The sequence below is a fragment of the Triticum dicoccoides genome, chromosome 5B (assembly GCF_002162155.2).
Source record: "Triticum dicoccoides isolate Atlit2015 ecotype Zavitan chromosome 5B, WEW_v2.0, whole genome shotgun sequence".
NCBI classification, from domain to species: Eukaryota; Viridiplantae; Streptophyta; class Magnoliopsida; order Poales; family Poaceae; genus Triticum; species Triticum dicoccoides.
The window spans coordinates 88,463,865-88,487,536 of record NC_041389.1 but is presented as its reverse complement, the minus strand read 5'-3'; the positions used below and the strand labels follow the sequence as shown (position 1 = coordinate 88,487,536).

Below are 23,672 nucleotides of genomic sequence, written 5' to 3'. Positions count from 1 at the left end.
CGTTTGTTGGCACGCATCGAGGAGAACACCGCACGTCAGTCCAATAAGTCTGCGACCATTCATGACTTCATTCGCTTGCACCCACCTACCTTTCATCATTCCATCGAGCCACTCGATGCAGATGACTGGCTCCGTAGCATCACCCATAAGCTGCGTTCCGCGAACGTAGCTGAAGATGACAAGGTCACTTATGCCACATATCACCTGGAAGGTCCTGCTAGTCTTTGGTGGCAGAACTATGAGGCTATGCTTACAGCTGGCCAGATTCCTACCTGGAGAGATTTCACTGAGGCTTTTCGCGAGCATCACATTCCTGAAGCCCTCATCGATCGCAAGAGAGAAGAGTTCTGTAGTTTCACCCAGAGTAAGATGGCTGTTGATGCTTATAGCAGAGAGTTCGAGAACCTTGCCCGCTATGCCACAGAAGAAGTGTCCACGGACACCAAGAAGCAAGCTAGGTTCCGGAAGGGTCTCAAACCCAAGTTGCGTCGTGATCTCCACCTACATCATTGTGATACATTCCAAGCCCTTGTGAACAAGGCCATTAATGCAGAGATAGCTCAGCTCACTTACGAGGAGTCTCGTAAGCACACCCGTGATTTGGGATCCTCCTCTGGTTCTAGTTCTCAAAAGCGCCGGATTTGGGTTCCAAACTCCGCTCTTCCTTCCGGATTTGCACCGAGGCCATCCCATGTGGTGCCTCACCCAGCTCAGTCATATGTTTCACCCAGGCCTACTGGTAGACCGCTTGTCAGTGCGGGTCCACGTCCAACCTCAGGGACTTGCTTCACATGCGGGAAGCCAGGACACTATGCCCGTGACTGCTCTCAGACTAGTTATGCTCCACCCCAGCCCGAGAAGACTGTTGGCTGTGTTAAGCCATCACGCAAGATGATCAGTGTCAAGTCAGCCCCCACTGAACGTGGACGTGTGCATCACGTCTCAGCTAAAGACGCTCATGATGATCCGGATGTCGTTCTTGGTACACTCCTTGTCAATTGTCACCCAGCATCAGTTCTATTCGATACTGGAGCATCTCACTCCTTCATTTCTGAAAGCTATGCTAACTTGCACAATCTGTCATTTTGTGATATGCCAACTCCGCTAGTCATCCAAACTCCTGGATCCAAATGGCAAACCTCTAGTGTAAGCCATGGTAACGAAATCCTTGTTGACAGACTTGTATTCCTTGCATCACTTGTAGCCCTCAAGTCCTCAGATATTAACATCATCTTGGGTATGGACTGGATGACAGCTCATCATGCCAAGATTGATTGTTACACCAGATCTGTTCAGCTTACACACCCATCTGGCAAGATAGTCACCGTCTCCACTAGAGTTGCAAAGCGTCAGCTCTATTCTCTTAATGCCAGCCCTCTTCCAGACCTTGAAGATATCCCGGTAGTCCGTGACTTTCCGGATGTCTTTCCAGAGGAACTGCCAGGTGTTCCACCTGACAGAGATGTAGAGTTCGTCATAGATCTTATCCCAGGAACAGCTCCAATCTCCCGGAGACCTTACAAGATGGCACCCTTAGAACTAGCCGAGCTTAAGAAACAACTTGATGAGTCCTTGTAAAAAGGTTTCATCCGTCCTAGTTCTTCTCCCTGGGCTTGCCCCGTCCTCTTCGTCAAGAAGAAGGATGGTACAGACCGGATGGTTGTAGACTATCGTCCCGTTAATTTGGTCACGATAAAGAACAAGTATCCGCTCCCCAGGATCAACGACCTGTATGATCAGCTCGCTGGATCCTCAGTCTTCTCCAAGATGGATTTGAGGTTAGGCTACCACCAAATCAAGATTAGAAACAGGGACATTCCCAAGACAGCCTTTGTTACTCGTTATGGTCAGTACGAGTACACCGTCATGTCTTTTGGTCTAACCAACGCTCCAGCTACATTCTCCCGCTTGATGAATTCGATCTTCATGGAGTACTTAGATAAGTTCGTCGTGGTTTACCTCGATGATATTCTTATTTACTCGAAGAACGAGGAAGAGCATGCCGAACATCTTAGACTTGTGTTAGAAAAACTCAGAGAGCACCGTCTTTATGCCAAGTTCTCCAAGTGTGAATTTTGGTTGCCAGAAGTGACCTACCTAGGCCACGTAATCTCTGGTAAGGGCATTGCTGTCGATCCCGAGAGAGTTCAAGCCGTTCTTGATTGGACTCCACCTGAAAACGTTAAACAAGTTAGGAGCTTCCTTGGTCTAGCCAGCTATTGTCGCCGCTTTGTTGAAAATTTCTCCAAAGTAGCCAAACCCCTCACGGAACTTCTCAAGAAAGATAAAAAGTTCGAGTGGTCCCCACAGTGTGAGTATAGTTTTCAGGAACTGAAAAGACGCCTGACTTCTGCTCCCATACTTGTGCCACTGGATTTCACAAAGGACTTTGTTATCTATTGTGACGCCTCACGACAGGGACTAGGTTGCATTCTTATGCAGGATCGTCATGTGATTGCCTATGCATCTCGACAGTTGCATTCACATGAGGAGAATTATCCTACACATGATCTAGAGCTTGCAGCCGTAGTCTATGCACTCAAGACCTGGCGACATTACCTCCTTGGTAAACATTGCGAGATCTACACCGATCACCAGAGTCTCAAGTATATCTTCACCCAACCGGATCTGAACCTTAGGCAACGACGTTGGTTGGAGTTAATCACAGATTATGATCTAGGGATTACCTACACCCCAGGCAAAGCCAATGTCATGGCTGATGCTCTAAGCCGTAAATCCTATTGCAACAATCTCATGCTGCAGCAAGGCCAACCCCTTCTCCATGAGGAATTCTGTAAGCTTAACCTTCACATTGCTCCTCACGGATTCCTTTCTACCTTGGTGGCGAAACCTACTCTTGAGGATCAGATCATAACTAGCCAGCAATATGATACGGGTATTTCTCGTATCAAGGATAACGTTAAGAAGGGAGTTGCTGGTAGTTTCTCTGTTGATGCTCGAGGTGTTGTTTTCTTTGGGAACCGCCTGGTGGTCCCCAAGAAGCAACATCTTCGACAATTGATTCTTAAGGAGGCGCATGAATCTCCTCTCACGATTCATCCCGGTAATACTAAGATGTATCAGGACCTACGCCAGAGGTTCTGGTGGACTAGGATGAAGAGAGAAATCGCTGAGTTCATTGCCAAATGTGACGTTTGTCGTCGCGTTAAGGCAGAGCATCAAAGACCTGCTGGCACCCTCATCCTTTAGCTATTCCTGAATGGAAATGGGATAAAGTTGGTATGGACTTCGTCACCGGCTTTCCCAGGACCAAGAGATGGAATAACGCTATCTTCGTAGTCGTTGATCGTCTTTCCAAAGTGGCTCACTTCCTTCCTGTTCGAGAGAGTATCACTGCTAGTCAGCTTGCTGACTTATACATTTCTGGAATAGTATCACTCCATGGTGTTCCACTAGAGATCAATTCAGACCGTGGCAGTCTTTTCACTTCTCATTTCTGGGAGAGTTTCCAAACTGCCATGGGAACCCTCTTTCCTTCAGTACCGCTTTCCACCCTCAGTCGAGTGGTCAGGTGAAACGGGTCAATCAAATTCTCGAAGACATGCTCAGAGCTTGCGTTATCTCATTCGGTATGGATTGGGAGAAATGTCTTCCTTTTGCCGAGTTTGCTTATAACAATAGCTATCAATCCAGCCTCAAGAAAGCTCCTTTTGAGGTTCTCTATGGACGAAGATGTCGAACACCTTTGAACTGGTCAGAAACCGGTGAAAGACAATTCTTTGGACCGGATATGATCCAGGAGGCAGAAGAGCAAGTTCGCATCATTCGTGAGAATTTGAAAACAGCCCAGTCTCGTCAGAAGAGTCAGTATGATCATCGTCATAAGGATATAACTTATGAGGTTGGCGACAAGGCCTACCTTCGGGTTACTCCTTTGAAGGGTACCCATCGCTTCGGTATCAAGGGCAAGTTGGCTCCTCGTTACATTGGTCCTTTTCGTATTCTCGCTAAATGAGGAGAGGTTGCCTACCAGTTGGAACTACCCCCACATCTTTCTCGAGTTCATGATGTCTTCCACGTCTCTCAACTCAGGCGTTGCTTCTCGGATCCCATCCGCGGAGTGGACCACGAAACGCTTGATCTCCAAGATAACCTCACATACCGAGAGTACCCGGTTCGCATTCTTGATCAAGCCGAGCGTGTTACCCGACGTCAGAACATCAAGTTTCTCAAAGTTCAGTGGTCTCATCATTCCGAGAGAGAAGCTACTTGGGAGCGAGAAGATCGTCTTCGACTGCAGTACCCCGCCTTCTTTCCATCGACCCCTGAATCTCGGGACGAGATTCTTTCAAGTGGGGGCGAGTTGTCACATCCCTAGTCTGGTATGACCTAGACTAGCTAGTCATTTGTGCATCATGTTTAAATTTCATTTAAATTTGAAATGAGGATTGGTGGAACCCTCAGAATCATTTTTGAAAATGACCCAAATAAAAATTTCTCCAAAAGGGGCCAAGAAAATGCTCATGTTGCTCTCTGAAAATATTGGACAGAGATAAAAATCAAACCAATATTTTTAGGAGCTTATGGATATTTAATTTTGGCCATTTGGATTAATCCGATAAATATTTGCATTGGAAATATATTAGTTATATATATTAATATATGTCCAAAAATTATGCCACCTGTTGGGGAGCTCTGGAATAATATAGCTAGCTCCTGCAAAAATTGGCATAAGGTAATTAAATGATTTAATATTTTAATTAAATCAAAACAAATGTCAGAAAATTAGAAAACAAAAAAATAAAAGAGGGAGACTTACCTGGGCCTCCTCCCTGTGCAGCCCAGCAGCAGCAGGCGGCCCAGCCCGCCTCCTCCTCTGTTGTCTTCGTCCTCGACAGAGGGAGGGGAGCGTGCCCGGCGCGCGCGCGCGCCACCGCGCCACGCCACCAGCCTCCCTGCTTGCCTGGCGCCCTCCTCGTCGCCCTGGAACGCCCGGACGTCGCCACGCCCCCCCCCGTACCCTCTCACTCTCCCCCGATTCTTCCTCTCCTCTCCCTCGCTCTCTCTCTCCCGCGCGCAGCCGAGCGGAGCTCATCGCCGCCGTCCACCGTAGCCGTAGCCACCGCCTCCCCCTCGCCTCCCCAACACACTCCCCAGCTCCGCCGCGACCCCCTCTACCTCCTCGTCGATCCACGCAAGACGGAGCACCATGTGGAGCCGTCGCCGTCGCCATCTTCGCCTCCGGCCGCCGTGGATCCTCGCCATTGATTCGGGAGCTACCGGGCATCCCCGACCTCGCCCTCGCGCTCGCTGGTCTCGCTGTGAGCCCCCGCACCGAACCTCCCCCTCCCCGATGCCGATTTCTTCCTCCAACCGCGGGCTCCATCGAGCCCGAGAGCTCATCGCCGCCGGCCATGAGGTCGCCGCGGCTAGAGCCCCCACACGTCGCGTCCGAGCACGCTGTCGTCCTCGGCGCGTTCCCAGGAACACAGAGCACCTACCCACTCTTCCTCCCGTGCACCATAGCGCTCCGTCCCTCTTCACCGAACTCCGGCCGCCGCCCCGAGCTTTGCTCCGGCGAGCTCCGGCGCCCCCGCAGCCCCCCACCAGCTCCCCTGGTTGCGGACGACGACGGGCTATGCCCCGGTGGTCTTCGTGCGACCAAACGCCACTTGTAGCGCAAGTCCGGCGAGTCGCCGCCGCGCTATTGGTCGCCGCCGGCCAGAACTCCGGCGGGCTGATGTGGCTTTGTTAATTAGGCACTAATCCCCACCTACTGACGCTGACCAGTGGGCCCCAGGGCTTAGTCAAAGCTAATCAGCCCAGGTTTGACTCGGGGTTAACCCCAGTGTCACTGACGTGTGGACCCCACACGTCAGGTTTGACCCCAGTCAGCCGCAGTTGACTGCTGACCTCGTGCTGACGTCATGCTGGCGCAATAATTTGATTTCTGGATTTAAAATAATTCAGGAAATTCCAGAAATTGATTTAAACTTCAAAAATTCATAGAAATTCAACCGTAGCTCACATTGAAATGATTTATATATGAAAAATTATCAGAAAAATGCAATCTTTCCATCTGTACTAGTTTCATGCATGACAAACCAACTTATACTTGCTGTATAGGTGAAAACACATTATGGCATATATAAGAGCTTACTTTGGAGATGCATTTGAACCTTTGGTTCAAATGGACTTCAAACCAAATGATTACTAGTTGCATTAGCTCAAACAACATCACATCTTCATGCCATGTTCATGCATCATATTGTTGCATATGTTGTGTATTGATTGCCGGCACCGTTCCTTCTCGATAGGTCCTGCTCCGGAGCTGTTCCAGAGTACCTGTCTGTGAAGCAGTGCCTCCTCTGTTGATCTACCAGGCAAGCAAACCCCCTTGTTCATTCCGATACAATCCTACTCTCTCGCTCCTACTCTCAGTTATTGCATTAGGACAACAACGATTCATCTGCTACTTTGTGCTGCGGTAGTTGAACCCATTCCTCTGCATGACCTGTCATTGCCACAGTAAATAGTTGAAACCCACTAGCATGTGTAGGAGTTGATTGAGCCATGTTGTGTTCCTACCATGCTATGCCTGCTATTGCTTAGAGTGTGTCAGGTCTGATTCATTGGGAATGAATTGGAGTGTTACGATATGTTCTGATGCTGAGAGTGAAGTGTGTGAACACGATTTGGTAAAGGTAGCGGTGAGAGGCCATGTAGGAGTACATGGTGGGTTGTCTCATTGGAACCGTCCTTAAGCACTGAGTTCTATGTATGTTGTCCAATGACTCGATACTACCACACATTGGGATCCTTAATTGACTCTCTCGACTTATTAACCAACTTGGTCTCTGTCCAGGAGTCGCAACTAGTTTCTGGTGTTTGTAGGTAGTGCTATTTTTCTACCGAGTGGCACCCGGCAGGGTGGGCTTGGGACAGACTAGGCACAGGTGGCACGGTGTACCAAGTGGCACCCGGATGGTGGGCTTGGGAACCCTGCTCACATCGTTTGGGGCCGTGAGCGACACCCCGGACGGATCTCCTTGCGGATGGAACCCGAATAGGCGATAAACCTGGACTAGAGTCTTGTGTGGTTAGTCAGGTCGTGGCCGACACCCTCGCTAGGCTTCCGCTTGAAGGTTGCCGAGATACATGACGTGTACATGGCGGTAAGTGGCGAGAGCGTGTGTGTGAAGAAGTACACCCCTGCAGGGTTAACATGATCTATTCGAATAGCCGGGTCCGCGGTTATGGACTTCTTGGATGCTTACATGGTACATAGACAACTTGAAGTGGATACTATAAAATGCTCAAGACAAGTGTGAGTGCTATGGATGGCCTTCTCGTAGGGAGACGGGGATGAGTCCATAGTAGTGTATTGTGTGGTGCTTAGTGGACTCGTGTACGTTGTCTCACCTCCAGAGTTTCTGGTAGTCGTAGAACAGTCTAGCCACAGAGTCAAAGCTGGCTTGCTGCAACTAAACCCCACATTACCCTCTTGATACAAATGCATGTATGATAGGATCTGATGTAAGTCTTGCTGAGTACCTTTGTACTCATGTTGCTTTATTTATGTTTTTGCAGCAGAGACTTCGGTCTTACTAGTGTTCTCATGGACTTCGACAAGTAGCTTGTCTCTCAGCTACGATCTTGATCGGACGTTGTAGATAGTCAGGCTTTCAGCCTTCTTCATTTATAGATGTCTGTACTCAGACATGTAATGCTTCCGCTTGTTGCTTGTATGCTCTGTAGGATGGGTCTTGTGACCCCTGTTTGCAATAAATGCTATGATGGCTCTTTGAGCCTTACCTATATGAGTTGCTGAGTTATGTTGTGATGCCATGTTGTACAGCACATACTTGCATGTTATGCGTACGTGTAATGTGTATTGCTATGTGTGGGATCTGACTATCTAGTTGTTTATCCTTAGTATCCTCTCTTACCGGGAAATGTCTCCTAGTGCTTCCACTGAGCCCTGGTAGCTTGCTACTGCTCCGGAACACTTAGGCTGGCCGACATGTGTCCTTCTTCGATCCTGTGTCTGTCCCTTCGGGGAAATGTCACGCGATGAATACTGGAGTCCTGTTAGCCTGCTACAGCCCGGTTCACCGGAGTCCTGTTAGCCCAGTGCTACAGCCTGGATTCACTCGCTGATGACCGACACGTTCGATGCTGGGTCATGGATGCCTGTCCCTGTAAGTTAGTGCCACTTTGGGTTTACGACTAGCCATGTCAGCCCGGGCTCTTTATCATATGGATGCTAGCGACACCATCATATACGTGTGCCAAAAGGCGCAAACGGTCCCGGGCAAAGGTAAGGCGACACCCGTGGGGATACCGTGCGTGAGGCCGCAAAGTGATATGAGGTGTTACATGCTAGATCGATGTGGCATTGAGTCGGGGTCCTGACAATCCCCTTCAGAGTCTCAGCGTAGAGGATGTTCAGACCGCTGCCACCGTCCATCAGTACCTTAGTCAGACGAGTGCCTCCAACCACAGGGTCGACTACCAAAGCTTGCCTCCCAGGGGTGGCCACACGAGTAGGGTGGTCAGACTGGTCGAACGTAATGGCTGTCTGAGACCATCTCAGGTAGGTGGTCGTCGACGTGGGAGCGACCATGTTCACCTCCCTGTTGATGACCTTCAACCGACTCTTGCTTTCAACGTCAGCGAATATCATCAGTGTGGAATTGACTTTGGCATAACCATTGTCTTCCTCTTCATCTTCACCTTGGTCCGACTCCTTCTCCCTTTCAGTGGGTTGTTTCTCTCTGAACTGCTGGATTAGGAGTCGACACTGCCGGGTGGTATGCTTCGGGTACATCAGATTACCTTCTTCATCTTTCTTCGTGTGGATGTGGCACGACAAATCCATCACGTCATTCCCTTCCTTATCCTTCACCTTATTAGGGGCCCAGGGCCCTTTAGGTTTTCCCTTAAACTTTCCTTGATTCACTGCCGCAATCTCTCCGGGCGCTGCCGGCTCGACCTTGCGCTTCTGCTTCCGACTGGAGTTACCTCCACTGGTATCTTGCCCGACTGGTTTGCTCTTCCCGCTACGGAGTCGATCCTCTTCTTCTCCGTTAGCGTACCGGGTGGCTATTTCCATCATTCGAGCCAGTCATATCTCCAGTCCGACCGAATTTCAAGACCAACTCTCTATATTTGACGCCTTCCTTGAAGGCGCACACAGCTTGATGCTCTGAAACATTCTCGATGGTGTGGTGCAGGGTGGACCATCTCTGGATGAACTCTCTCAAAGTCTCATTCGGCTTCTGCACGCAGTGCTGCAACTTAGGCAATCCTCCAGGTCGCTTGCACGTGCCTTCGAAAGTTCTCACGAACACTCGGGATAGCTCTTCCCAACTGTGAATGCTGCCCAGAGCCAACTGAGTCAGCCACGCTCGGGCTGACCCTTCCAACATGAGTGGAAGATGCTTCATTGCTATCTCGTCGTTACCGCCCCCGATCTGCACAGCCACTCGGTAATCTTCAAGCCAAGTTTCAGGCTTGGATTCACCAGTGAACTTACTGACCCCGGATGCCAGTTTGAAGTTGGGAGGTATCATTGCTGCCCTGATGGCTCTGCTAAAACACTCGGGACCAGAAACATGCACTCGGCTGCCACTTGGACGGTCTCTGCCAGGGTCTTCTCTGTGTGCTCTGTTCTGGTTGACCAGGCCTTGAACGAGGATAGACCTCGTGTCGAAGCCCGGTTCCCTTGGGTGGACTGAATTCCTGCGCTCACCACTGTGACGCCGCCTATCATCATTCCGCCGAGGTACGTATGACGCACAACTCGGAGGAGGCGTGGGTCCTCGACGATGATTGTCACGGTCGAGTGGATGATCATACTACCCACGGCCTTCACGTCGTGGAGGCGATCTTGGGTTGCGAGCCGACTGAACCGTGTCCGCTACAACAGATCTGCTATGAATCCTATTTCACGACTGAGATACTGCTGTATTCTGCTCTCCTGCTGCCCTAAGCAGGGCCTGGATCTGCATCAGCCCTCTGCCAGCTTCCGACTGGGAAGGTTGGATGGACTCTGCTATTCGGGCCGCGGCTGTGAGATTACGAATCAGTGTGCGGTATACCTTAGGTGGAGGCAGGAAAAGCTGTCGTCGACTGTATTCATGGATCCGCTCCTGGGCGCGCTCGTCGAGAGCATGCTAAAGGTTATCCAGTCGAGTGCGCTTAGCCAAGTTGGCTAAGCGCGCTTCCTCCAAGGCTCGAGCCTCGGGGGTTTCTCCAGTGATGGGTGTGTGAAGTGCGTCCATGTTGCGACGATGAAGATCCTCTCTCTGCTGCGAGGAGAGAGGTTCGGAACGATACTCCTCGTGGACCCGTGATGGATCGTCACCAGCCTCTTTGCCGTCCTCGCAAAGAAAACCAAGTGGGCCACGCGGACCATCGATCATCAGGACTTCAGCCGCAGCAGCGCTGCTATCACACTCGGACGCCGTCTCCGCAGAGCCAGTCGACAGATCAAACAGGTCGTGGAGAGTTTCGTCGGGCTCGATTGCCGTGATTTGATGGGTGGCCGAACGTCGAGCCACTGCATGCCTCACCCACTGCTGAAGCCGCGACTGACCGGATCGCTTGCGGCGACGAATAGCGGGAAGGGGGATGCCACCGGCGTCGACTGATACTGGGTCAACGGATGTCAAAGAAGAACACCACGAACGCACGTGCGAAAGTGCATCGCCCCTCGGACGGGGAGCGCCTCGACATCGAGCGGAGCTTCCTGGAGCCATGCCGAGTCGTCGGCGACGAAAACGAGCGCGCCGAGACGGATCTCGCGGCCCTCAACCATCTCGCCGCCGGAAACCATGATGATGATCGGAAAATAAACTTGCAACTTCACCAAAAAGTCGCTAAGACACCTGCCCCACGGTGGGCGCCAACTGTCGTGGTTCTAAGTCTGATAGTAGAAAGAGGGGGTAGGTATGGAGAGGCAAGATCTTAGCTATGGTGAAGATGTACACGCGATGTTTACGAGTTCAGGCCCTTCTCGGAGGAAGTAATAGCCCTACGTCTCGGTGCCTGGAGGCGGTCGATTGGATTATGTGTGTTGAATTACAGAGGGTGCGAACCCTTGTGCCAGCGGAGGGGGGTTGGCTTATATAGAGTGCTCCAGGACCCCAGACCCCTCCATTACAAGGGAACTAATGTACATAAAGTAAGGGCGTTACTGGTAACGCCAGCATTTAGTACTCTTAATGCTCATGAAGACTAAGGAGTAAATATCTGGCCATTGTGTGCTCTTCTGACTTCTGGTCTTCGATATGGTCGAGTGATCTTCCTTGTGGTCGAGTGACGACAGGTAATGATCGTCGAGTGGATTGCACTCGACGTACAAGACTGGTGCTCTTCTGTTGACTCTTGGTCTTTCCATCTTCTAGGGTAGTGACCTTGGGTAGGACGTATAGGTCGAGCCTATGACCCTACCCCAGGTCTGTACCCTCGTCAGTCGCCCAATCTCCGCCACGGATCGGCGGCTTCTGGCGAACCTCGCAGAACGCTGGCGGGTCCTTCTCCTTAATCCAGCACCACCGCGCCCACCATTCTTCCCACCTCTCCTTCATGGCGCCTTCCGGGTACGCCCCCTTGGCCCTCAGGATCCAGGCGACGCAACCAGCAAAGGCACCCCCTTTTTGGATCTGAGGGGAAAAGTAATGGCGGAAGAGCGCCGTACTGGGGTAAACCCCGACGAAGCCCTCGCAGAGATGGGCGAAGAGGGCCATGCACGCCACGGCATTCGGAGTGAAATTCAAGGGACGGAAACCATAGGTGTGCATGATGTCCTTGAAGAAATCAGAGAAGGAGGGACAGAGCCCGCAAGAGAAATAATCGATGAAAAAAGGGTACAGGTGAGGGGATGGCCCGGCGCTGGCGGGGATGATGGTCGTGGCTGGGTGCCCGGTTTTCTCACCCCCCATCTTCACGCCCCACAGACACTTGAACATCTCCCAAAGCTCGGGCACGCCGACCGTCGAAGGGAGGAAGTAGGCGAACTGCGCCCGCCGCACCACCAGCTCGCTCTCCGGCTGCTCCGACACGCCGGCATCCTTCGCCGCTCCCTTGCTCTTGGTGGGCTTAGGTGCCATGGCGGTTGCGGGAAGCGAAAAGGCAGAGGATGGCGGAAGCGGGACGGTGATAGGCAATAACAGAGGGGCTCGAGGAGATGGGGGCGTCGGTTCTGAGATTGGGGAGGGGCACAGGGGAGGGGTAAAGTGAGTAGCGCGCCCGCGGTTATTCCTTTTTATGGGGAAGGCGCGGGCCGCCTCATTTCCCATTAACTGCGATGCGACGCATGCATGCGGGCACTGTCACACGCATGCCTGTCATGCGCGCGCACGACCCCCACATCGCGCGTTCAACGCGTGTCGTGGGAAGCGCATGGACGGAACAGTGGTCGTGGTAAAAATCCTCCCCAACTGCCCGCGCACCGTCTTGGGCCTGGCCCAACAACGTGTTGCGCTTATGTATGGCCCAGGCCCGGGGGCTCCTGTCAGTGTGAAAAAGTAGGGGTTCTCCTTTTGACCCCTTTACTTGTGCACGGGCAATCAGAGCCTCCCACCACGGCCACGCACAGACACGGCAGGAAGGGGAACCGGTGAGAAGCCGAGGCCACAAGGCGAATGAAGCAACATAAAGGACCAAGACCACAAAGATTGGATGGGCGTAGCAGGTTCCCCCAGCAAGGACCCTTGCCGGGGCTGCCTCAGCAACCCCGGAAAGACCCTTGCCGGGGCAGCTCGCCCACGCCAACCAAAGTGAGCCACCCTTGAGCCCACCAACGTTCGACGGACACGTTGGGGCAAGGCTCGGGAGGCACCTCTGTGGTGGCATGCAGATCTTTGTGAAGACGAGGAAGAGACAAGACCAAATGAGGATAAGAAGGCAACCATCCTCACCGAAGAAACCCATGAGACCCCCCCGGCAAGGTCCCTTGCCGGGGAAACCAGCGCGCCACAACAAGACCCTCGCCGGGCTACCCGGCAAGAGCCTTGCCGGGCCACCCGACGAGGCCCTCGCCAAGTGCACCGGCAGGGCCACCGCTAGGCCTGCGCCAACCAAGTCTTCGCCGCTGTTCGCATGCAGCTGCCAACCCAACCAGCTGTGCAGGCACCTGCGTGGCAGCATGCGATCCTTTGTGGAGGCTTCGCCACCGCGCCACCTCGCACACGTCAAAAATAATATAACGGGATTAATATATATCGCGCACATGCGATATGTTTGTCATGAGGCGCAAAAAATAATTAAAAAGGGAATGCAACACGAGAACTTCCCAGGAGGTCACCCATCCTAGTACTACTCTCGCCCAAGCACACTTAACTTCGGAGTTCTGATGGGATCCAGCGCTTTAGTGCTGGTATGATCGCATCCGACATGTTTTCCCGTCTTCGTCCCTCATGCTTGCCACTCCCAGGTCCGCTCCAAAGACGATTCTACATTCTCACTACCATTACAACCGTTCCCTAACAATGGATAATGTCCTATACTACTTACCTCCCGCTCAATCACGGGGACGAGTTTACCACGGTTTCTACCCCTCCCTCCATACCGTAGCAACACGTATTTTTTCCACCCCTTCCAGAACGCGCTCTTCGCGCCACAAAGCCGCCCCAAGACGCGCGAGCAATGAGCAGCCAGCTTAAACATATCGCAAACGTCAAAAATAATATAACGGGATTAATATATATCGCGCACGTGCGATATGTTTGTCACGAGGCACAAAAAATAATTAAAAAGGGAATGCAACACGAGGACTTCCCACAAAGCCGCCCCAAGATGCGTGAGCAATGAGCAGCGAGCTTAAACATATCGCAAAACGTCAAAAATAATATTACGGGATTAATATATATCGCGCACGTGCGATATGTTTGTCACGAGGCACAAAAAATAATTAAAAAGGGAATGCAACATGGAATGTAATGGTAGTGAGAATGTAGTACTACTCTCACCCAAGCACGCTTAACTTCGGAGTTCTGATGGGATCCAGCGCTTTAGTGCTGGTATGATCGCATCCGACATGTTTTCCCGTCTTCGTCCCTCATGCTTGCCACTCCCAGGTCCGCTCCAAAGACGATTCTACATTCTCACTACCATTACAACCGTTCCCTAACAATGGATAATGTCCTATACTACATACCTCCCGCTCAATCACGGGGACGAGTTTACCACGGTTTCCACCCCTCCCTCCATACCGTAGCAACACGTATTTTTTCCACCCCTTTCAGAACGCGCTCTTCGCGCCACAAAGCCGCCCCAAGACGCGCGAGCAATGAGCAGCGAGCTTAAACATATCGCAAACGTCAAAAATAATATAACGGGATTAATATATATCGCGCACGTGCGATATGTTTGTCACGAGACACAAAAAATAATTAAAAAGGGAATGCAACACGAGGACTTCCCACAAAGCCGCCCCAAGACGCGCGAGCAATGAGCAGCGAGCTTAAAAATATCGCAAACGTCAAAAATAATATAACGGGATTCATATATATCGCGCACGTGCGATATGTTTGTCACGAGGCACAAAAAATAATTAAAAAGGGAATGCAACATGAGGACTTCCCAGGAGGTCACCCATCCTAGTACTACTCTCGCCCAAGCACGCTTAACTTCGGAGTTCTGATGGGATCCAGTGCTTTAGTGCTGGTATGATCGCATCAAACATGTTTCCCCGTCTTCGTCCCTTATGCTTGCCACTCCCAGGTCCGCTCCAAAGACGATTCAACATTCTCACTACCATTACAACCGTTCCCTAACAATGGATAATGTCCTATACTAGTTACTCTCCCGCTCAATCACGGAGACGAGGTTTCCACGGTTTCCACCCCTCCCTCCATACCGCAGCAACACGAGTTTTTTCCACCCCTTTCAGAACGCGCTCTTCGCGCCACAAAGCCGCCCCAAGACGCGCGAGCAATGAGCATGGAGCTTAAACATATCGCGAACGTCAAAAATAATATAACGGGATTAATATATATCGCGCACGTGCGATATGTTTGTCACGAGGCGCAAAAAATAATTAAAAAGGGAATGCAACACGAGGACTTCCCAGGAGGTCACTCATCCTAGTACTACTCTCGCCCAAGAACGCTTAACTTCGGAGTTCTGATGGGATCCGGTGCTATAGTGCCGGTATGATCGCACCTGACATGTTTCCCCGTCTTCGTCCCTTATGCTTGCCACTCCTAGGTCCGCTCCAAAGACGATTCTACATTCTCACTACCATTACAACCATTCCCTAACAATTGATAATGTCCTATACTACTTACTCTCCCACTCAATCACGGAGACGAGTTTACCACGGTTTCCACCCCTCCCTCCATACCGCAGCAACACATATTTTTTCCACCCCTTTCAGAACGCGCTCTTCGCGCCACAAAGCCGGCCCAAGACGCGCGAGCAATGAGTAGCGAGCTTAAACATATCGCAAACGTCAAAAATAATATAACGGGATTAATATATATCACGCACGTGCGATATGTTTGTCACGAGGCGCAAAAAATAATTAAAAAGGAAATGCAACACGAGGACTTCCCAAGAGGTAACCCATCATAGTACTACTCTCGCCCAAGCACGCTTAACTTCGGAGTTCTGATGGGATCCGGTGCCTTAGTGCTGGTATGATCGCATCCGACATGTTTCCCCGTCTTCGTCCCTTATGCTTGCCACACCCAGGTCCTCTCCAAAGACGATTCTACATTCTCACTACCATTACAACCGTTCCCTAACAATGGATAATGGCCTATACTACTTACTCTCCCGCTCAATCACGGAGACGAGTTTACCATGGTTTCCACCCCTCCCTCCATACCGCAGCAACACGTATTTTTTCCACCCCTTTCAGAACGCGCTCTTCGCGACACAAAACCGCCCCAAGACGCGCGAGCAACGAGCAGCGAGCTTAAACATATCGCAAACGTCAAAAATAATATAACGGGATTAATATATATATCGCGCATGTGCGATATGTTTGTCACGAGGCGCAAAAAATAATTAGAAAGGGAATGCTACACGAGGACTTCCTAGTACTACTTTCGCCCAAGCACGCTTAACTTTGGAATTCTGATGGGATCCGGTGCTTTAGTGCTGGTATGATCGCATCCAACATGTTTCCCCGTCTTCGTCCCTTATGCTTGCCACTCCCAGGTCCGCTCCAAAGACGATTCTACATTCTCACTACCATTACAATTGTTCCCTAACAATAGATAATGTCCTATACTACTTACTCTCCTGCTCAATCACAGAGACGAGTTTACCACAGTTTCCACCCCTCCCTCCATACCGCAGCAACACGTATTTTTCCACCCCTTTTAGAACGCGCTCTTCGCGCCACAAAGCCGGCCCAAGACGCGCGAGCAATGAGCAACGAGCTTAAAAATATCGCAAACGTCAAAAATAATATAACGGGATTAATATATATCGCGCACGTGTGATATGTTTGTCACGAGGTGCAAAAAATAATTAAAAAGGGAAAGCAACACGAGGACTTCCCAGGAGGTCACCCATCCTAGTACTACTCTCGCCCAAGCACGCTTAACTACGGAATTCTAATGGGATCCGGTGCTTTAGTGCTGGTATGATCGCATCCGACATGTTTCCCCGTCTTCGTCCCTTATGCTTGCCACTCCCAGGTCCGCTCCAAAGACGATTCTACATTCTCACTACCATTACAATCGTTCCCTAACAATGGATAATGTCCTATACTACTTACTCTCCCGCTCAATGACCGAGACGAGTTTACCACAGTTTTCACCCCTCCCTCCATACCGCAGCAACACGTATTTTTTCCACCCCTTTCAGAACGCGCTCTTCGCGCCACAAAGCCGCCCTAAGATGCGCGAGCAATGAGCAGCGAGCTTAAACATATCGTGAACGTCAAAAATAATATAACAGGATTAATATATATCGCGCACGTGCGATATGTTTGTCACGAGGCGCAAAAAATAATTAAAAAAGGAGTGCAACAAGAGGACTTCCCAGGAGGTCACCCATCCTAGTTCTACTCTCGCCCAAGCACGCTTAACTTCAGAGTTCTGATGGGATCCGGTCCTTTAGTGTTGGTATGATCGCATCCGACATGTTTCCCCGTCTTCTTCTCTTATGCTTGCCACTCCCAGGTCCGCTCCAAAGACGATTCCACATTCTCACTACCATTACAACCGTTCCCTAACAATGGATAATGTCCTATACTACTTACTCTCCCGCTCAATCACGGAGACGAGTTTACCACGGTTTCCACTCCTCCCTCCATACTGCAGCAACACGTATTTTTTCCACCCCTTTCACAATGCGTTCTTCGCGCCACAAAGCCGCCCCAAGACGCGCGAGCAATGAGTAGCGAGCTTAAACATATCGCAAACGTCAAAAATAATATAACAGGATTAATATATATCGCGCACGTGCGATATGTTTGTCACGAGGCGCAAAAATTAATTAAAAAGGGAATGCAACACGCGGACTTCCCAGCAAGTCACCTATCCTAGTACTACTCTCGCCCAAGCACGCTTAACTTCGGAGTTCTGATGGGATCCGGTGCTTTAGTGCTGGTATGATCGCATCCGACATGTTTCCCCGTCTTCGTCCCTTATGCTTGCCACTCCCAGGTCCGCTCCAAAGACGATTCTACATTCTCACTACCATTACAACCGTTCCCTAACAATGGATAATGTCCTATACTACTTACTCCCCCGCTCAATCACGGAGACGAGTGTTCCACGGTTTCCACCCCTCCCTCCATACCGCAACAACACGAGTTTTTTCCACCCCTTTCAGCACGCGCTCTTCGCGCCACAAAGCCGCCCCAAGACGCGCGAGCAATGAGCATCGAGCTTAAACATATCGCAAACGTCAAAAATAATATAACGGGATTAATATATATCGCGCACGTGCGATATGTTTGTCACAAGGCGCAAAAAATAATTAAAAAGGGAATGCAACACGAGGACTTCCCAAACGTCAAAAATAATATAACGGGATTAATATATATCGCGCACGTGCGATATGTTTGTCACAAGGCGCAAAAAATAATTAAAAAGGGAATGCAACACGAGGACTTCCCAGGAGGTCACCCATCCTAGTACTACTCTCGCCCAAGCACGCTTAACTTCGGAGTTCTGATGGGATCCGGTGCTTTACTGCTGGTATGATCGGATCCGACATGTTTCCCCGTCTTCGTCCCTTATGCTTTCCACTCCCAGGTCCGCTATTCTACATTCTCACTACCATTACAACCGTTCCCTAACAATGGATAATGTCCTATACTACTTACTCTCCCGCTCAATCACGGAGACGAGTTTTCCACGGTTTCCACCCCTCCCTCCATACCGCAGCAACACGAGTTTTTTCCACCCCTTTCAGAACGCGCTCTTCGCGCCACAAAGCCGCCCCAAGACGCGCGAGCAATGAGCATGGAGCTTAAACATATCGCGAACATCAAAAATAATATAACGGGATTAATATATATCGCGCACGTGCGATATGTTTGTCACGAGGCGCAAAAAATAATTAAAAAGGGAATGCAACACGAGGACTTCCCAGGAGGTCACTCATCCTAGTACTACTCTCGCCCAAGAACGCTTAACTTCGGAGTTCTGATGGGATCTGGTGCTATAGTGCTGGTATGATCGCATCTGACATGTTTCCCCGTCTTCGTCCCTTATGCTTGCCACTCCCAGGTCCGCTCCAAAGACGATTCTACATTCTCACTACCATTACAACCATTCCCTAACAATTGATAATGTCCTATACTACTTACTCCCCCACTCAATCACGGAGACGAGTTTACCACGGTTTCCACCCCTCCCTCCATACCGCAGCAACACATATTTTTTCCACCCCTTTCAGAACGCGCTCTTCGCGCGACAAAGCCGGCCCAAGAAGCGCGAGCAATGAGTAGCGAGCTTAAACATATCGCAAACGTCAAAAATAATATAACGGGATTAATATATATCACGCACGTGCGATATGTTTGTCACGAGGCGCAAAAAATAATTAAAAAGGGAATGCAACACGAGGACTTCCCAAGAGGTAACCCATCATAGTACTACTCTCGCCCAAGCACGCTTAACTTCGGAGTTCTGATGGGATCCGGTGCTTTAGTGCTGGTATGATCGCATCCGACATGTTTCCCCGTCTTCGTCCCTTATGCTTGCCACTCCCAGGTCCTCTCCAAAGACGATTCTACATTCTCACTACCATTACAACCGTTCCCTAACAATGGATAATGGCCTATACTACTTACTCTCCCGCTCAATCATGGAGACGAGTTTACCACGGTTTCCACCCCTCCCTCCATACCGCAGCAACACGTATTTTTTCCACCCCTTTCAGAACGCGCTCTTCGCGCCACAAAACCGCCCCAAGACGCGCGAGCAACGAGCAGCGAGCTTAAACATATCGCAAACGTCAAAAATAATATAACGGGATTAATATATATATCGCGCACGTGCGATATGTTTGTCACGAGGCGCAAAAAATAATTAAAAAGGGAATGCTACACGAGGACTTTCTAGTACTACTTTCGCCCAAGCACGCTTAACTTTGGAGTTCTGATGGGATCCGGTGCTTTAGTGCTGGTATGATCGCATCCAACATGTTTCCCCGTCTTCGTCCCTTATGCTTGCCACTCCCAGGTCCGCTCCAAAGACGATTCTACATTCTCACTACCATTACAACTGTTCCCTAACAATGGATAATGTCCTATACTACTTACTCTCCTGCTCAATCACAGAGACGAGTTTACCACAGTTTCCACCCCTCCCTCCATACCGCAGCAACATGTATTTTTCCACCCCTTTTAGAACGCGCTCTTCGCGCCACAAAGCCGGCCCAAGATGCGCGAGTAATGAGCAACGAGCTAAAAAATATCGCAAACGTCAAAAATAATATAACGGGATTAATATATATCGCGCACGTGCGATATGTTTGTCACGAGGTGCAAAAAATAATTAAAAAGGGAAAGCAACACGAGGACTTCCCAGGAGGTCACCCATCCTAGTACTACTCTCGCCCAAGAACGCTTAACTTCGGAATTCTAATGGGATCCGGTGCTTTAGTGCTGGTATGATCGCATCCGACATGTTTCCCCGTCTTCGTCCCTTATGCTTGCCACTCCCAGGTCCGCTCCAAAGACGATTCTACATTCTCACTACCATTACAATCGTTCCCTAACAATGGATAATGTCCTATACTACTTAGTCTCCCGCTCAATCACGGAGACGAGTGTTCCACGGTTTCCACCCCTCCCTCCATACCGCAACAACACGAGTTTTTTCCACCCCTTTCAGCACGCGCTCTTCGCGCCACAAAGCCGCCCCAAGACGCGCGAGCAATGAGCAGCCAGCTTAAACATATCGCAAACGTCAAAAATAATATAACGGGATTAATATATATCGCGCACGTGCGATATGTTTGTCACGAGGCACAAAAAATAATTAAAAAGGGAATGCAACACGAGGACTTCCCACAAAGCCGCCCCAAGATGCGTGAGCAATGAGCAGCGAGCTTAAACATATCGCAAAACGTCAAAAATAATATTACGGGATTAATATATATCGCGCACGTGCGATATGTTTGTCACGAGGCACAAAAAATAATTAAAAAGGGAATGCAACATGGAATGTAATGGTAGTGAGAATGTAGTACTACTCTCACCCAAGCACGCTTAACTTCGGAGTTCTGATGGGATCCAGCGCTTTAGTGCTGGTATGATCGCATCCGACATGTTTTCCCGTCTTCGTCCCTCATGCTTGCCACTCCCAGGTCCGCTCCAAAGACGATTCTACATTCTCACTACCATTACAACCGTTCCCTAACAATGGATAATGTCCTATACTACATACCTCCCGCTCAATCACGGGGACGAGTTTACCACGGTTTCCACCCCTCCCTCCATACCGTAGCAACACGTATTTTTTCCACCCCTTTCAGAACGCGCTCTTCGCGCCACAAAGCCGCCCCAAGACGCGCGAGCAATGAGCAGCGAGCTTAAACATATCGCAAACGTCAAAAATAATATAACGGGATTAATATATATCGCGCACGTGCGATATGTTTGTCACGAGACACAAAAAATAATTAAAAAGGGAATGCAACACGAGGACTTCCCACAAAGCCGCCCCAAGACGCGCGAGCAATGAGCAGCGAGCTTAAAAATATCGCAAACGTCAAAAATAATATAACGGGATTCATATATATCGCGCACGTGCGATATGTTTGTCACGAGGCACAAAAAATAATTAAAAAGGGAATGCAACATGAGGACTTCCCAGGAGGTCACCCATCCTAGTACTACTCTCGCCCAAGCACGCTTAACTTCGGAGTTCTGATGGGATCCAGTGCTTTAGTGCTGGTATGATCGCATCAAACATGTTTCCCCGTCTTCGTCCCTTATGCTTGCCACTCCCAGGTCCGCTCCAAAGACGATTCAACATTCTCACTACCATTACAACCGTTCCCTAACAATGGATAATGTCCTATACTAGTTACTCTCCCGCTCAATCACGGAGACGAGGTTTCCACGGTTTCCACCCCTCCCTCCATACCGCAGCAACACGAGTTTTTTCCACCCCTTTCAGAACGCGCTCTTCGCGCCACAAAGCCGCCCCAAGACGCGCGAGCAATGAGCATGGAGCTTAAACATATCGCGAACGTCAAAAATAATATAACGGGATTAATATATATCGCGCACGTGCGATATGTTTGTCACGAGGCGCAAAAAATAATTAAAAAGGGAATGCAACACGAGGACTTCCCAGGAGGTCACTCATCCTAGTACTACTCTCGCCCAAGAACGCTTAACTTCGGAGTTCTGATGGGATCCGGTGCTATAGTGCCGGTGTGATCGCACCTGACATGTTTCCCCGTCTTCGTCCCTTATGCTTGCCACTCCTAGGTCCGCTCCAAAGACGATTCTACATTCTCACTACCATTACAACCATTCCCTAACAATTCATAATGTCCTATACTACTTACTCTCCCACTCAATCACGGAGACGAGTTTACCACGGTTTCCACCCCTCCCTCCATACCGCAGCAACACATATTTTTTCCACCCCTTTCAGAACGCGCTCTTCGCGCCACAAAGCCGGCCCAAGACGCGCGAGCAATGAGTAGCGAGCTTAAACATATCGCAAACGTCAAAAATAATATAACGGGATTAATATATATCACGCACGTGCGATATGTTTGTCACGAGGCGCAAAAAATAATTAAAAAGGAAATGCAACACGAGGACTTCCCAAGAGGTAACCCATCATAGTACTACTCTCGCCCAAGCACGCTTAACTTCGGAGTTCTGATGGGATCCGGTGCCTTAGTGCTGGTATGATCGCATCCGACATGTTTCCCCGTCTTCGTCCCTTATGCTTGCCACACCCAGGTCCTCTCCAAAGACGATTCTACATTCTCACTACCATTACAACCGTTCCCTAACAATGGATAATGGCCTATACTACTTACTCTCCCGCTCAATCACGGAGACGAGTTTACCATGGTTTCCACCCCTCCCTCCATACCGCAGCAACACGTATTTTTTCCACCCCTTTCAGAACGCGCTCTTCGCGACACAAAACCGCCCCAAGACGCGCGAGCAACGAGCAGCGAGCTTAAACATATCGCAAACGTCAAAAATAATATAACGGGATTAATATATATATCGCGCATGTGCGATATGTTTGTCACGAGGCGCAAAAAATAATTAGAAAGGGAATGCTACACGAGGACTTCCTAGTACTACTTTCGCCCAAGCACGCTTAACTTTGGAATTCTGATGGGATCCGGTGCTTTAGTGCTGGTATGATCGCATCCAACATGTTTCCCCGTCTTCGTCCCTTATGCTTGCCACTCCCAGGTCCGCTCCAAAGACGATTCTACATTCTCACTACCATTACAATTGTTCCCTAACAATAGATAATGTCCTATACTACTTACTCTCCTGCTCAATCACAGAGACGAGTTTACCACAGTTTCCACCCCTCCCTCCATACCGCAGCAACACGTATTTTTCCACCCCTTTTAGAACGCGCTCTTCGCGCCACAAAGCCGGCCCAAGACGCGCGAGCAATGAGCAACGAGCTTAAAAATATCGCAAACGTCAAAAATAATATAACGGGATTAATATATATCGCGCACGTGTGATATGTTTGTCACGAGGTGCAAAAAATAATTAAAAAGGGAAAGCAACACGAGGACTTCCCAGGAGGTCACCCATCCTAGTACTACTCTCGCCCAAGCACGCTTAACTACGGAATTCTAATGGGATCCGGTGCTTTAGTGCTGGTATGATCGCATCCGACATGTTTCCCCGTCTTCGTCCCTTATGCTTGCCACTCCCAGGTCCGCTCCAAAGACGATTCTACATTCTCACTACCATTACAATCGTTCCCTAACAATGGATAATGTCCTATACTACTTACTCTCCCGCTCAATGACCGAGACGAGTTTACCACAGTTTTCACCCCTCCCTCCATACCGCAGCAACACGTATTTTTTCCACCCCTTTCAGAACGCGCTCTTCGCGCCACAAAGCCGCCCTAAGATGCGCGAGCAATGAGCAGCGAGCTTAAACATATCGTGAACGTCAAAAATAATATAACAGGATTAATATATATCGCGCACGTGCGATATGTTTGTCACGAGGCGCAAAAAATAATTAAAAAAGGAGTGCAACAAGAGGACTTCCCAGG

General features: G+C 49.9%; 15 non-coding genes and 6 pseudogenes across 15 annotated transcripts; all 21 read right to left on the bottom strand.

Moving 5' to 3' along the window:
- Positions 1-13,240: 13,240 nt before the first annotated feature.
- On the bottom strand, positions 13,241-13,359 carry LOC119313526. The gene has a single exon (XR_005151803.1). It is a non-coding gene; the product is annotated as a 5S ribosomal RNA (ribosomal RNA).
- Positions 13,360-13,887: 528 nt separating this feature from the next.
- On the bottom strand, positions 13,888-14,002 carry LOC119314002 (annotated as a pseudogene).
- A 527-nt stretch (positions 14,003-14,529) lies between these two features.
- Positions 14,530-14,648, bottom strand: LOC119313710. Its single transcript, XR_005151977.1, has one exon. It is a non-coding gene; the product is annotated as a 5S ribosomal RNA (ribosomal RNA).
- Positions 14,649-15,015: 367 nt separating this feature from the next.
- LOC119313883 lies at positions 15,016-15,134 on the bottom strand. Its single transcript, XR_005152141.1, has one exon. It is a non-coding gene; the product is annotated as a 5S ribosomal RNA (ribosomal RNA).
- Positions 15,135-15,501: 367 nt separating this feature from the next.
- Positions 15,502-15,620, bottom strand: LOC119313647. The gene has a single exon (XR_005151917.1). It is a non-coding gene; the product is annotated as a 5S ribosomal RNA (ribosomal RNA).
- A 369-nt stretch (positions 15,621-15,989) lies between these two features.
- LOC119313999 lies at positions 15,990-16,091 on the bottom strand (annotated as a pseudogene).
- A 366-nt stretch (positions 16,092-16,457) lies between these two features.
- LOC119313697 lies at positions 16,458-16,576 on the bottom strand. The gene has a single exon (XR_005151965.1). It is a non-coding gene; the product is annotated as a 5S ribosomal RNA (ribosomal RNA).
- Positions 16,577-16,943: 367 nt separating this feature from the next.
- LOC119313968 lies at positions 16,944-17,062 on the bottom strand. The gene has a single exon (XR_005152217.1). It is a non-coding gene; the product is annotated as a 5S ribosomal RNA (ribosomal RNA).
- A 367-nt stretch (positions 17,063-17,429) lies between these two features.
- LOC119313550 lies at positions 17,430-17,548 on the bottom strand. The gene has a single exon (XR_005151824.1). It is a non-coding gene; the product is annotated as a 5S ribosomal RNA (ribosomal RNA).
- A 475-nt stretch (positions 17,549-18,023) lies between these two features.
- Positions 18,024-18,142, bottom strand: LOC119313716. The gene has a single exon (XR_005151982.1). It is a non-coding gene; the product is annotated as a 5S ribosomal RNA (ribosomal RNA).
- Positions 18,143-18,500: 358 nt separating this feature from the next.
- On the bottom strand, positions 18,501-18,619 carry LOC119313893. The gene has a single exon (XR_005152150.1). It is a non-coding gene; the product is annotated as a 5S ribosomal RNA (ribosomal RNA).
- Positions 18,620-18,986: 367 nt separating this feature from the next.
- Positions 18,987-19,105, bottom strand: LOC119313372. The gene has a single exon (XR_005151679.1). It is a non-coding gene; the product is annotated as a 5S ribosomal RNA (ribosomal RNA).
- Positions 19,106-19,474: 369 nt separating this feature from the next.
- LOC119313997 lies at positions 19,475-19,576 on the bottom strand (annotated as a pseudogene).
- A 366-nt stretch (positions 19,577-19,942) lies between these two features.
- On the bottom strand, positions 19,943-20,061 carry LOC119313787. Its single transcript, XR_005152051.1, has one exon. It is a non-coding gene; the product is annotated as a 5S ribosomal RNA (ribosomal RNA).
- Positions 20,062-20,590: 529 nt separating this feature from the next.
- On the bottom strand, positions 20,591-20,705 carry LOC119314001 (annotated as a pseudogene).
- Positions 20,706-21,232: 527 nt separating this feature from the next.
- LOC119313709 lies at positions 21,233-21,351 on the bottom strand. The gene has a single exon (XR_005151976.1). It is a non-coding gene; the product is annotated as a 5S ribosomal RNA (ribosomal RNA).
- Positions 21,352-21,718: 367 nt separating this feature from the next.
- LOC119313924 lies at positions 21,719-21,837 on the bottom strand. Its single transcript, XR_005152179.1, has one exon. It is a non-coding gene; the product is annotated as a 5S ribosomal RNA (ribosomal RNA).
- A 367-nt stretch (positions 21,838-22,204) lies between these two features.
- LOC119313646 lies at positions 22,205-22,323 on the bottom strand. Its single transcript, XR_005151916.1, has one exon. It is a non-coding gene; the product is annotated as a 5S ribosomal RNA (ribosomal RNA).
- Positions 22,324-22,692: 369 nt separating this feature from the next.
- Positions 22,693-22,794, bottom strand: LOC119313998 (annotated as a pseudogene).
- A 366-nt stretch (positions 22,795-23,160) lies between these two features.
- On the bottom strand, positions 23,161-23,279 carry LOC119313695. The gene has a single exon (XR_005151963.1). It is a non-coding gene; the product is annotated as a 5S ribosomal RNA (ribosomal RNA).
- A 367-nt stretch (positions 23,280-23,646) lies between these two features.
- Positions 23,647-23,672, bottom strand: part of LOC119314004 — a 128-nt pseudogene continuing 102 nt past the window's right edge.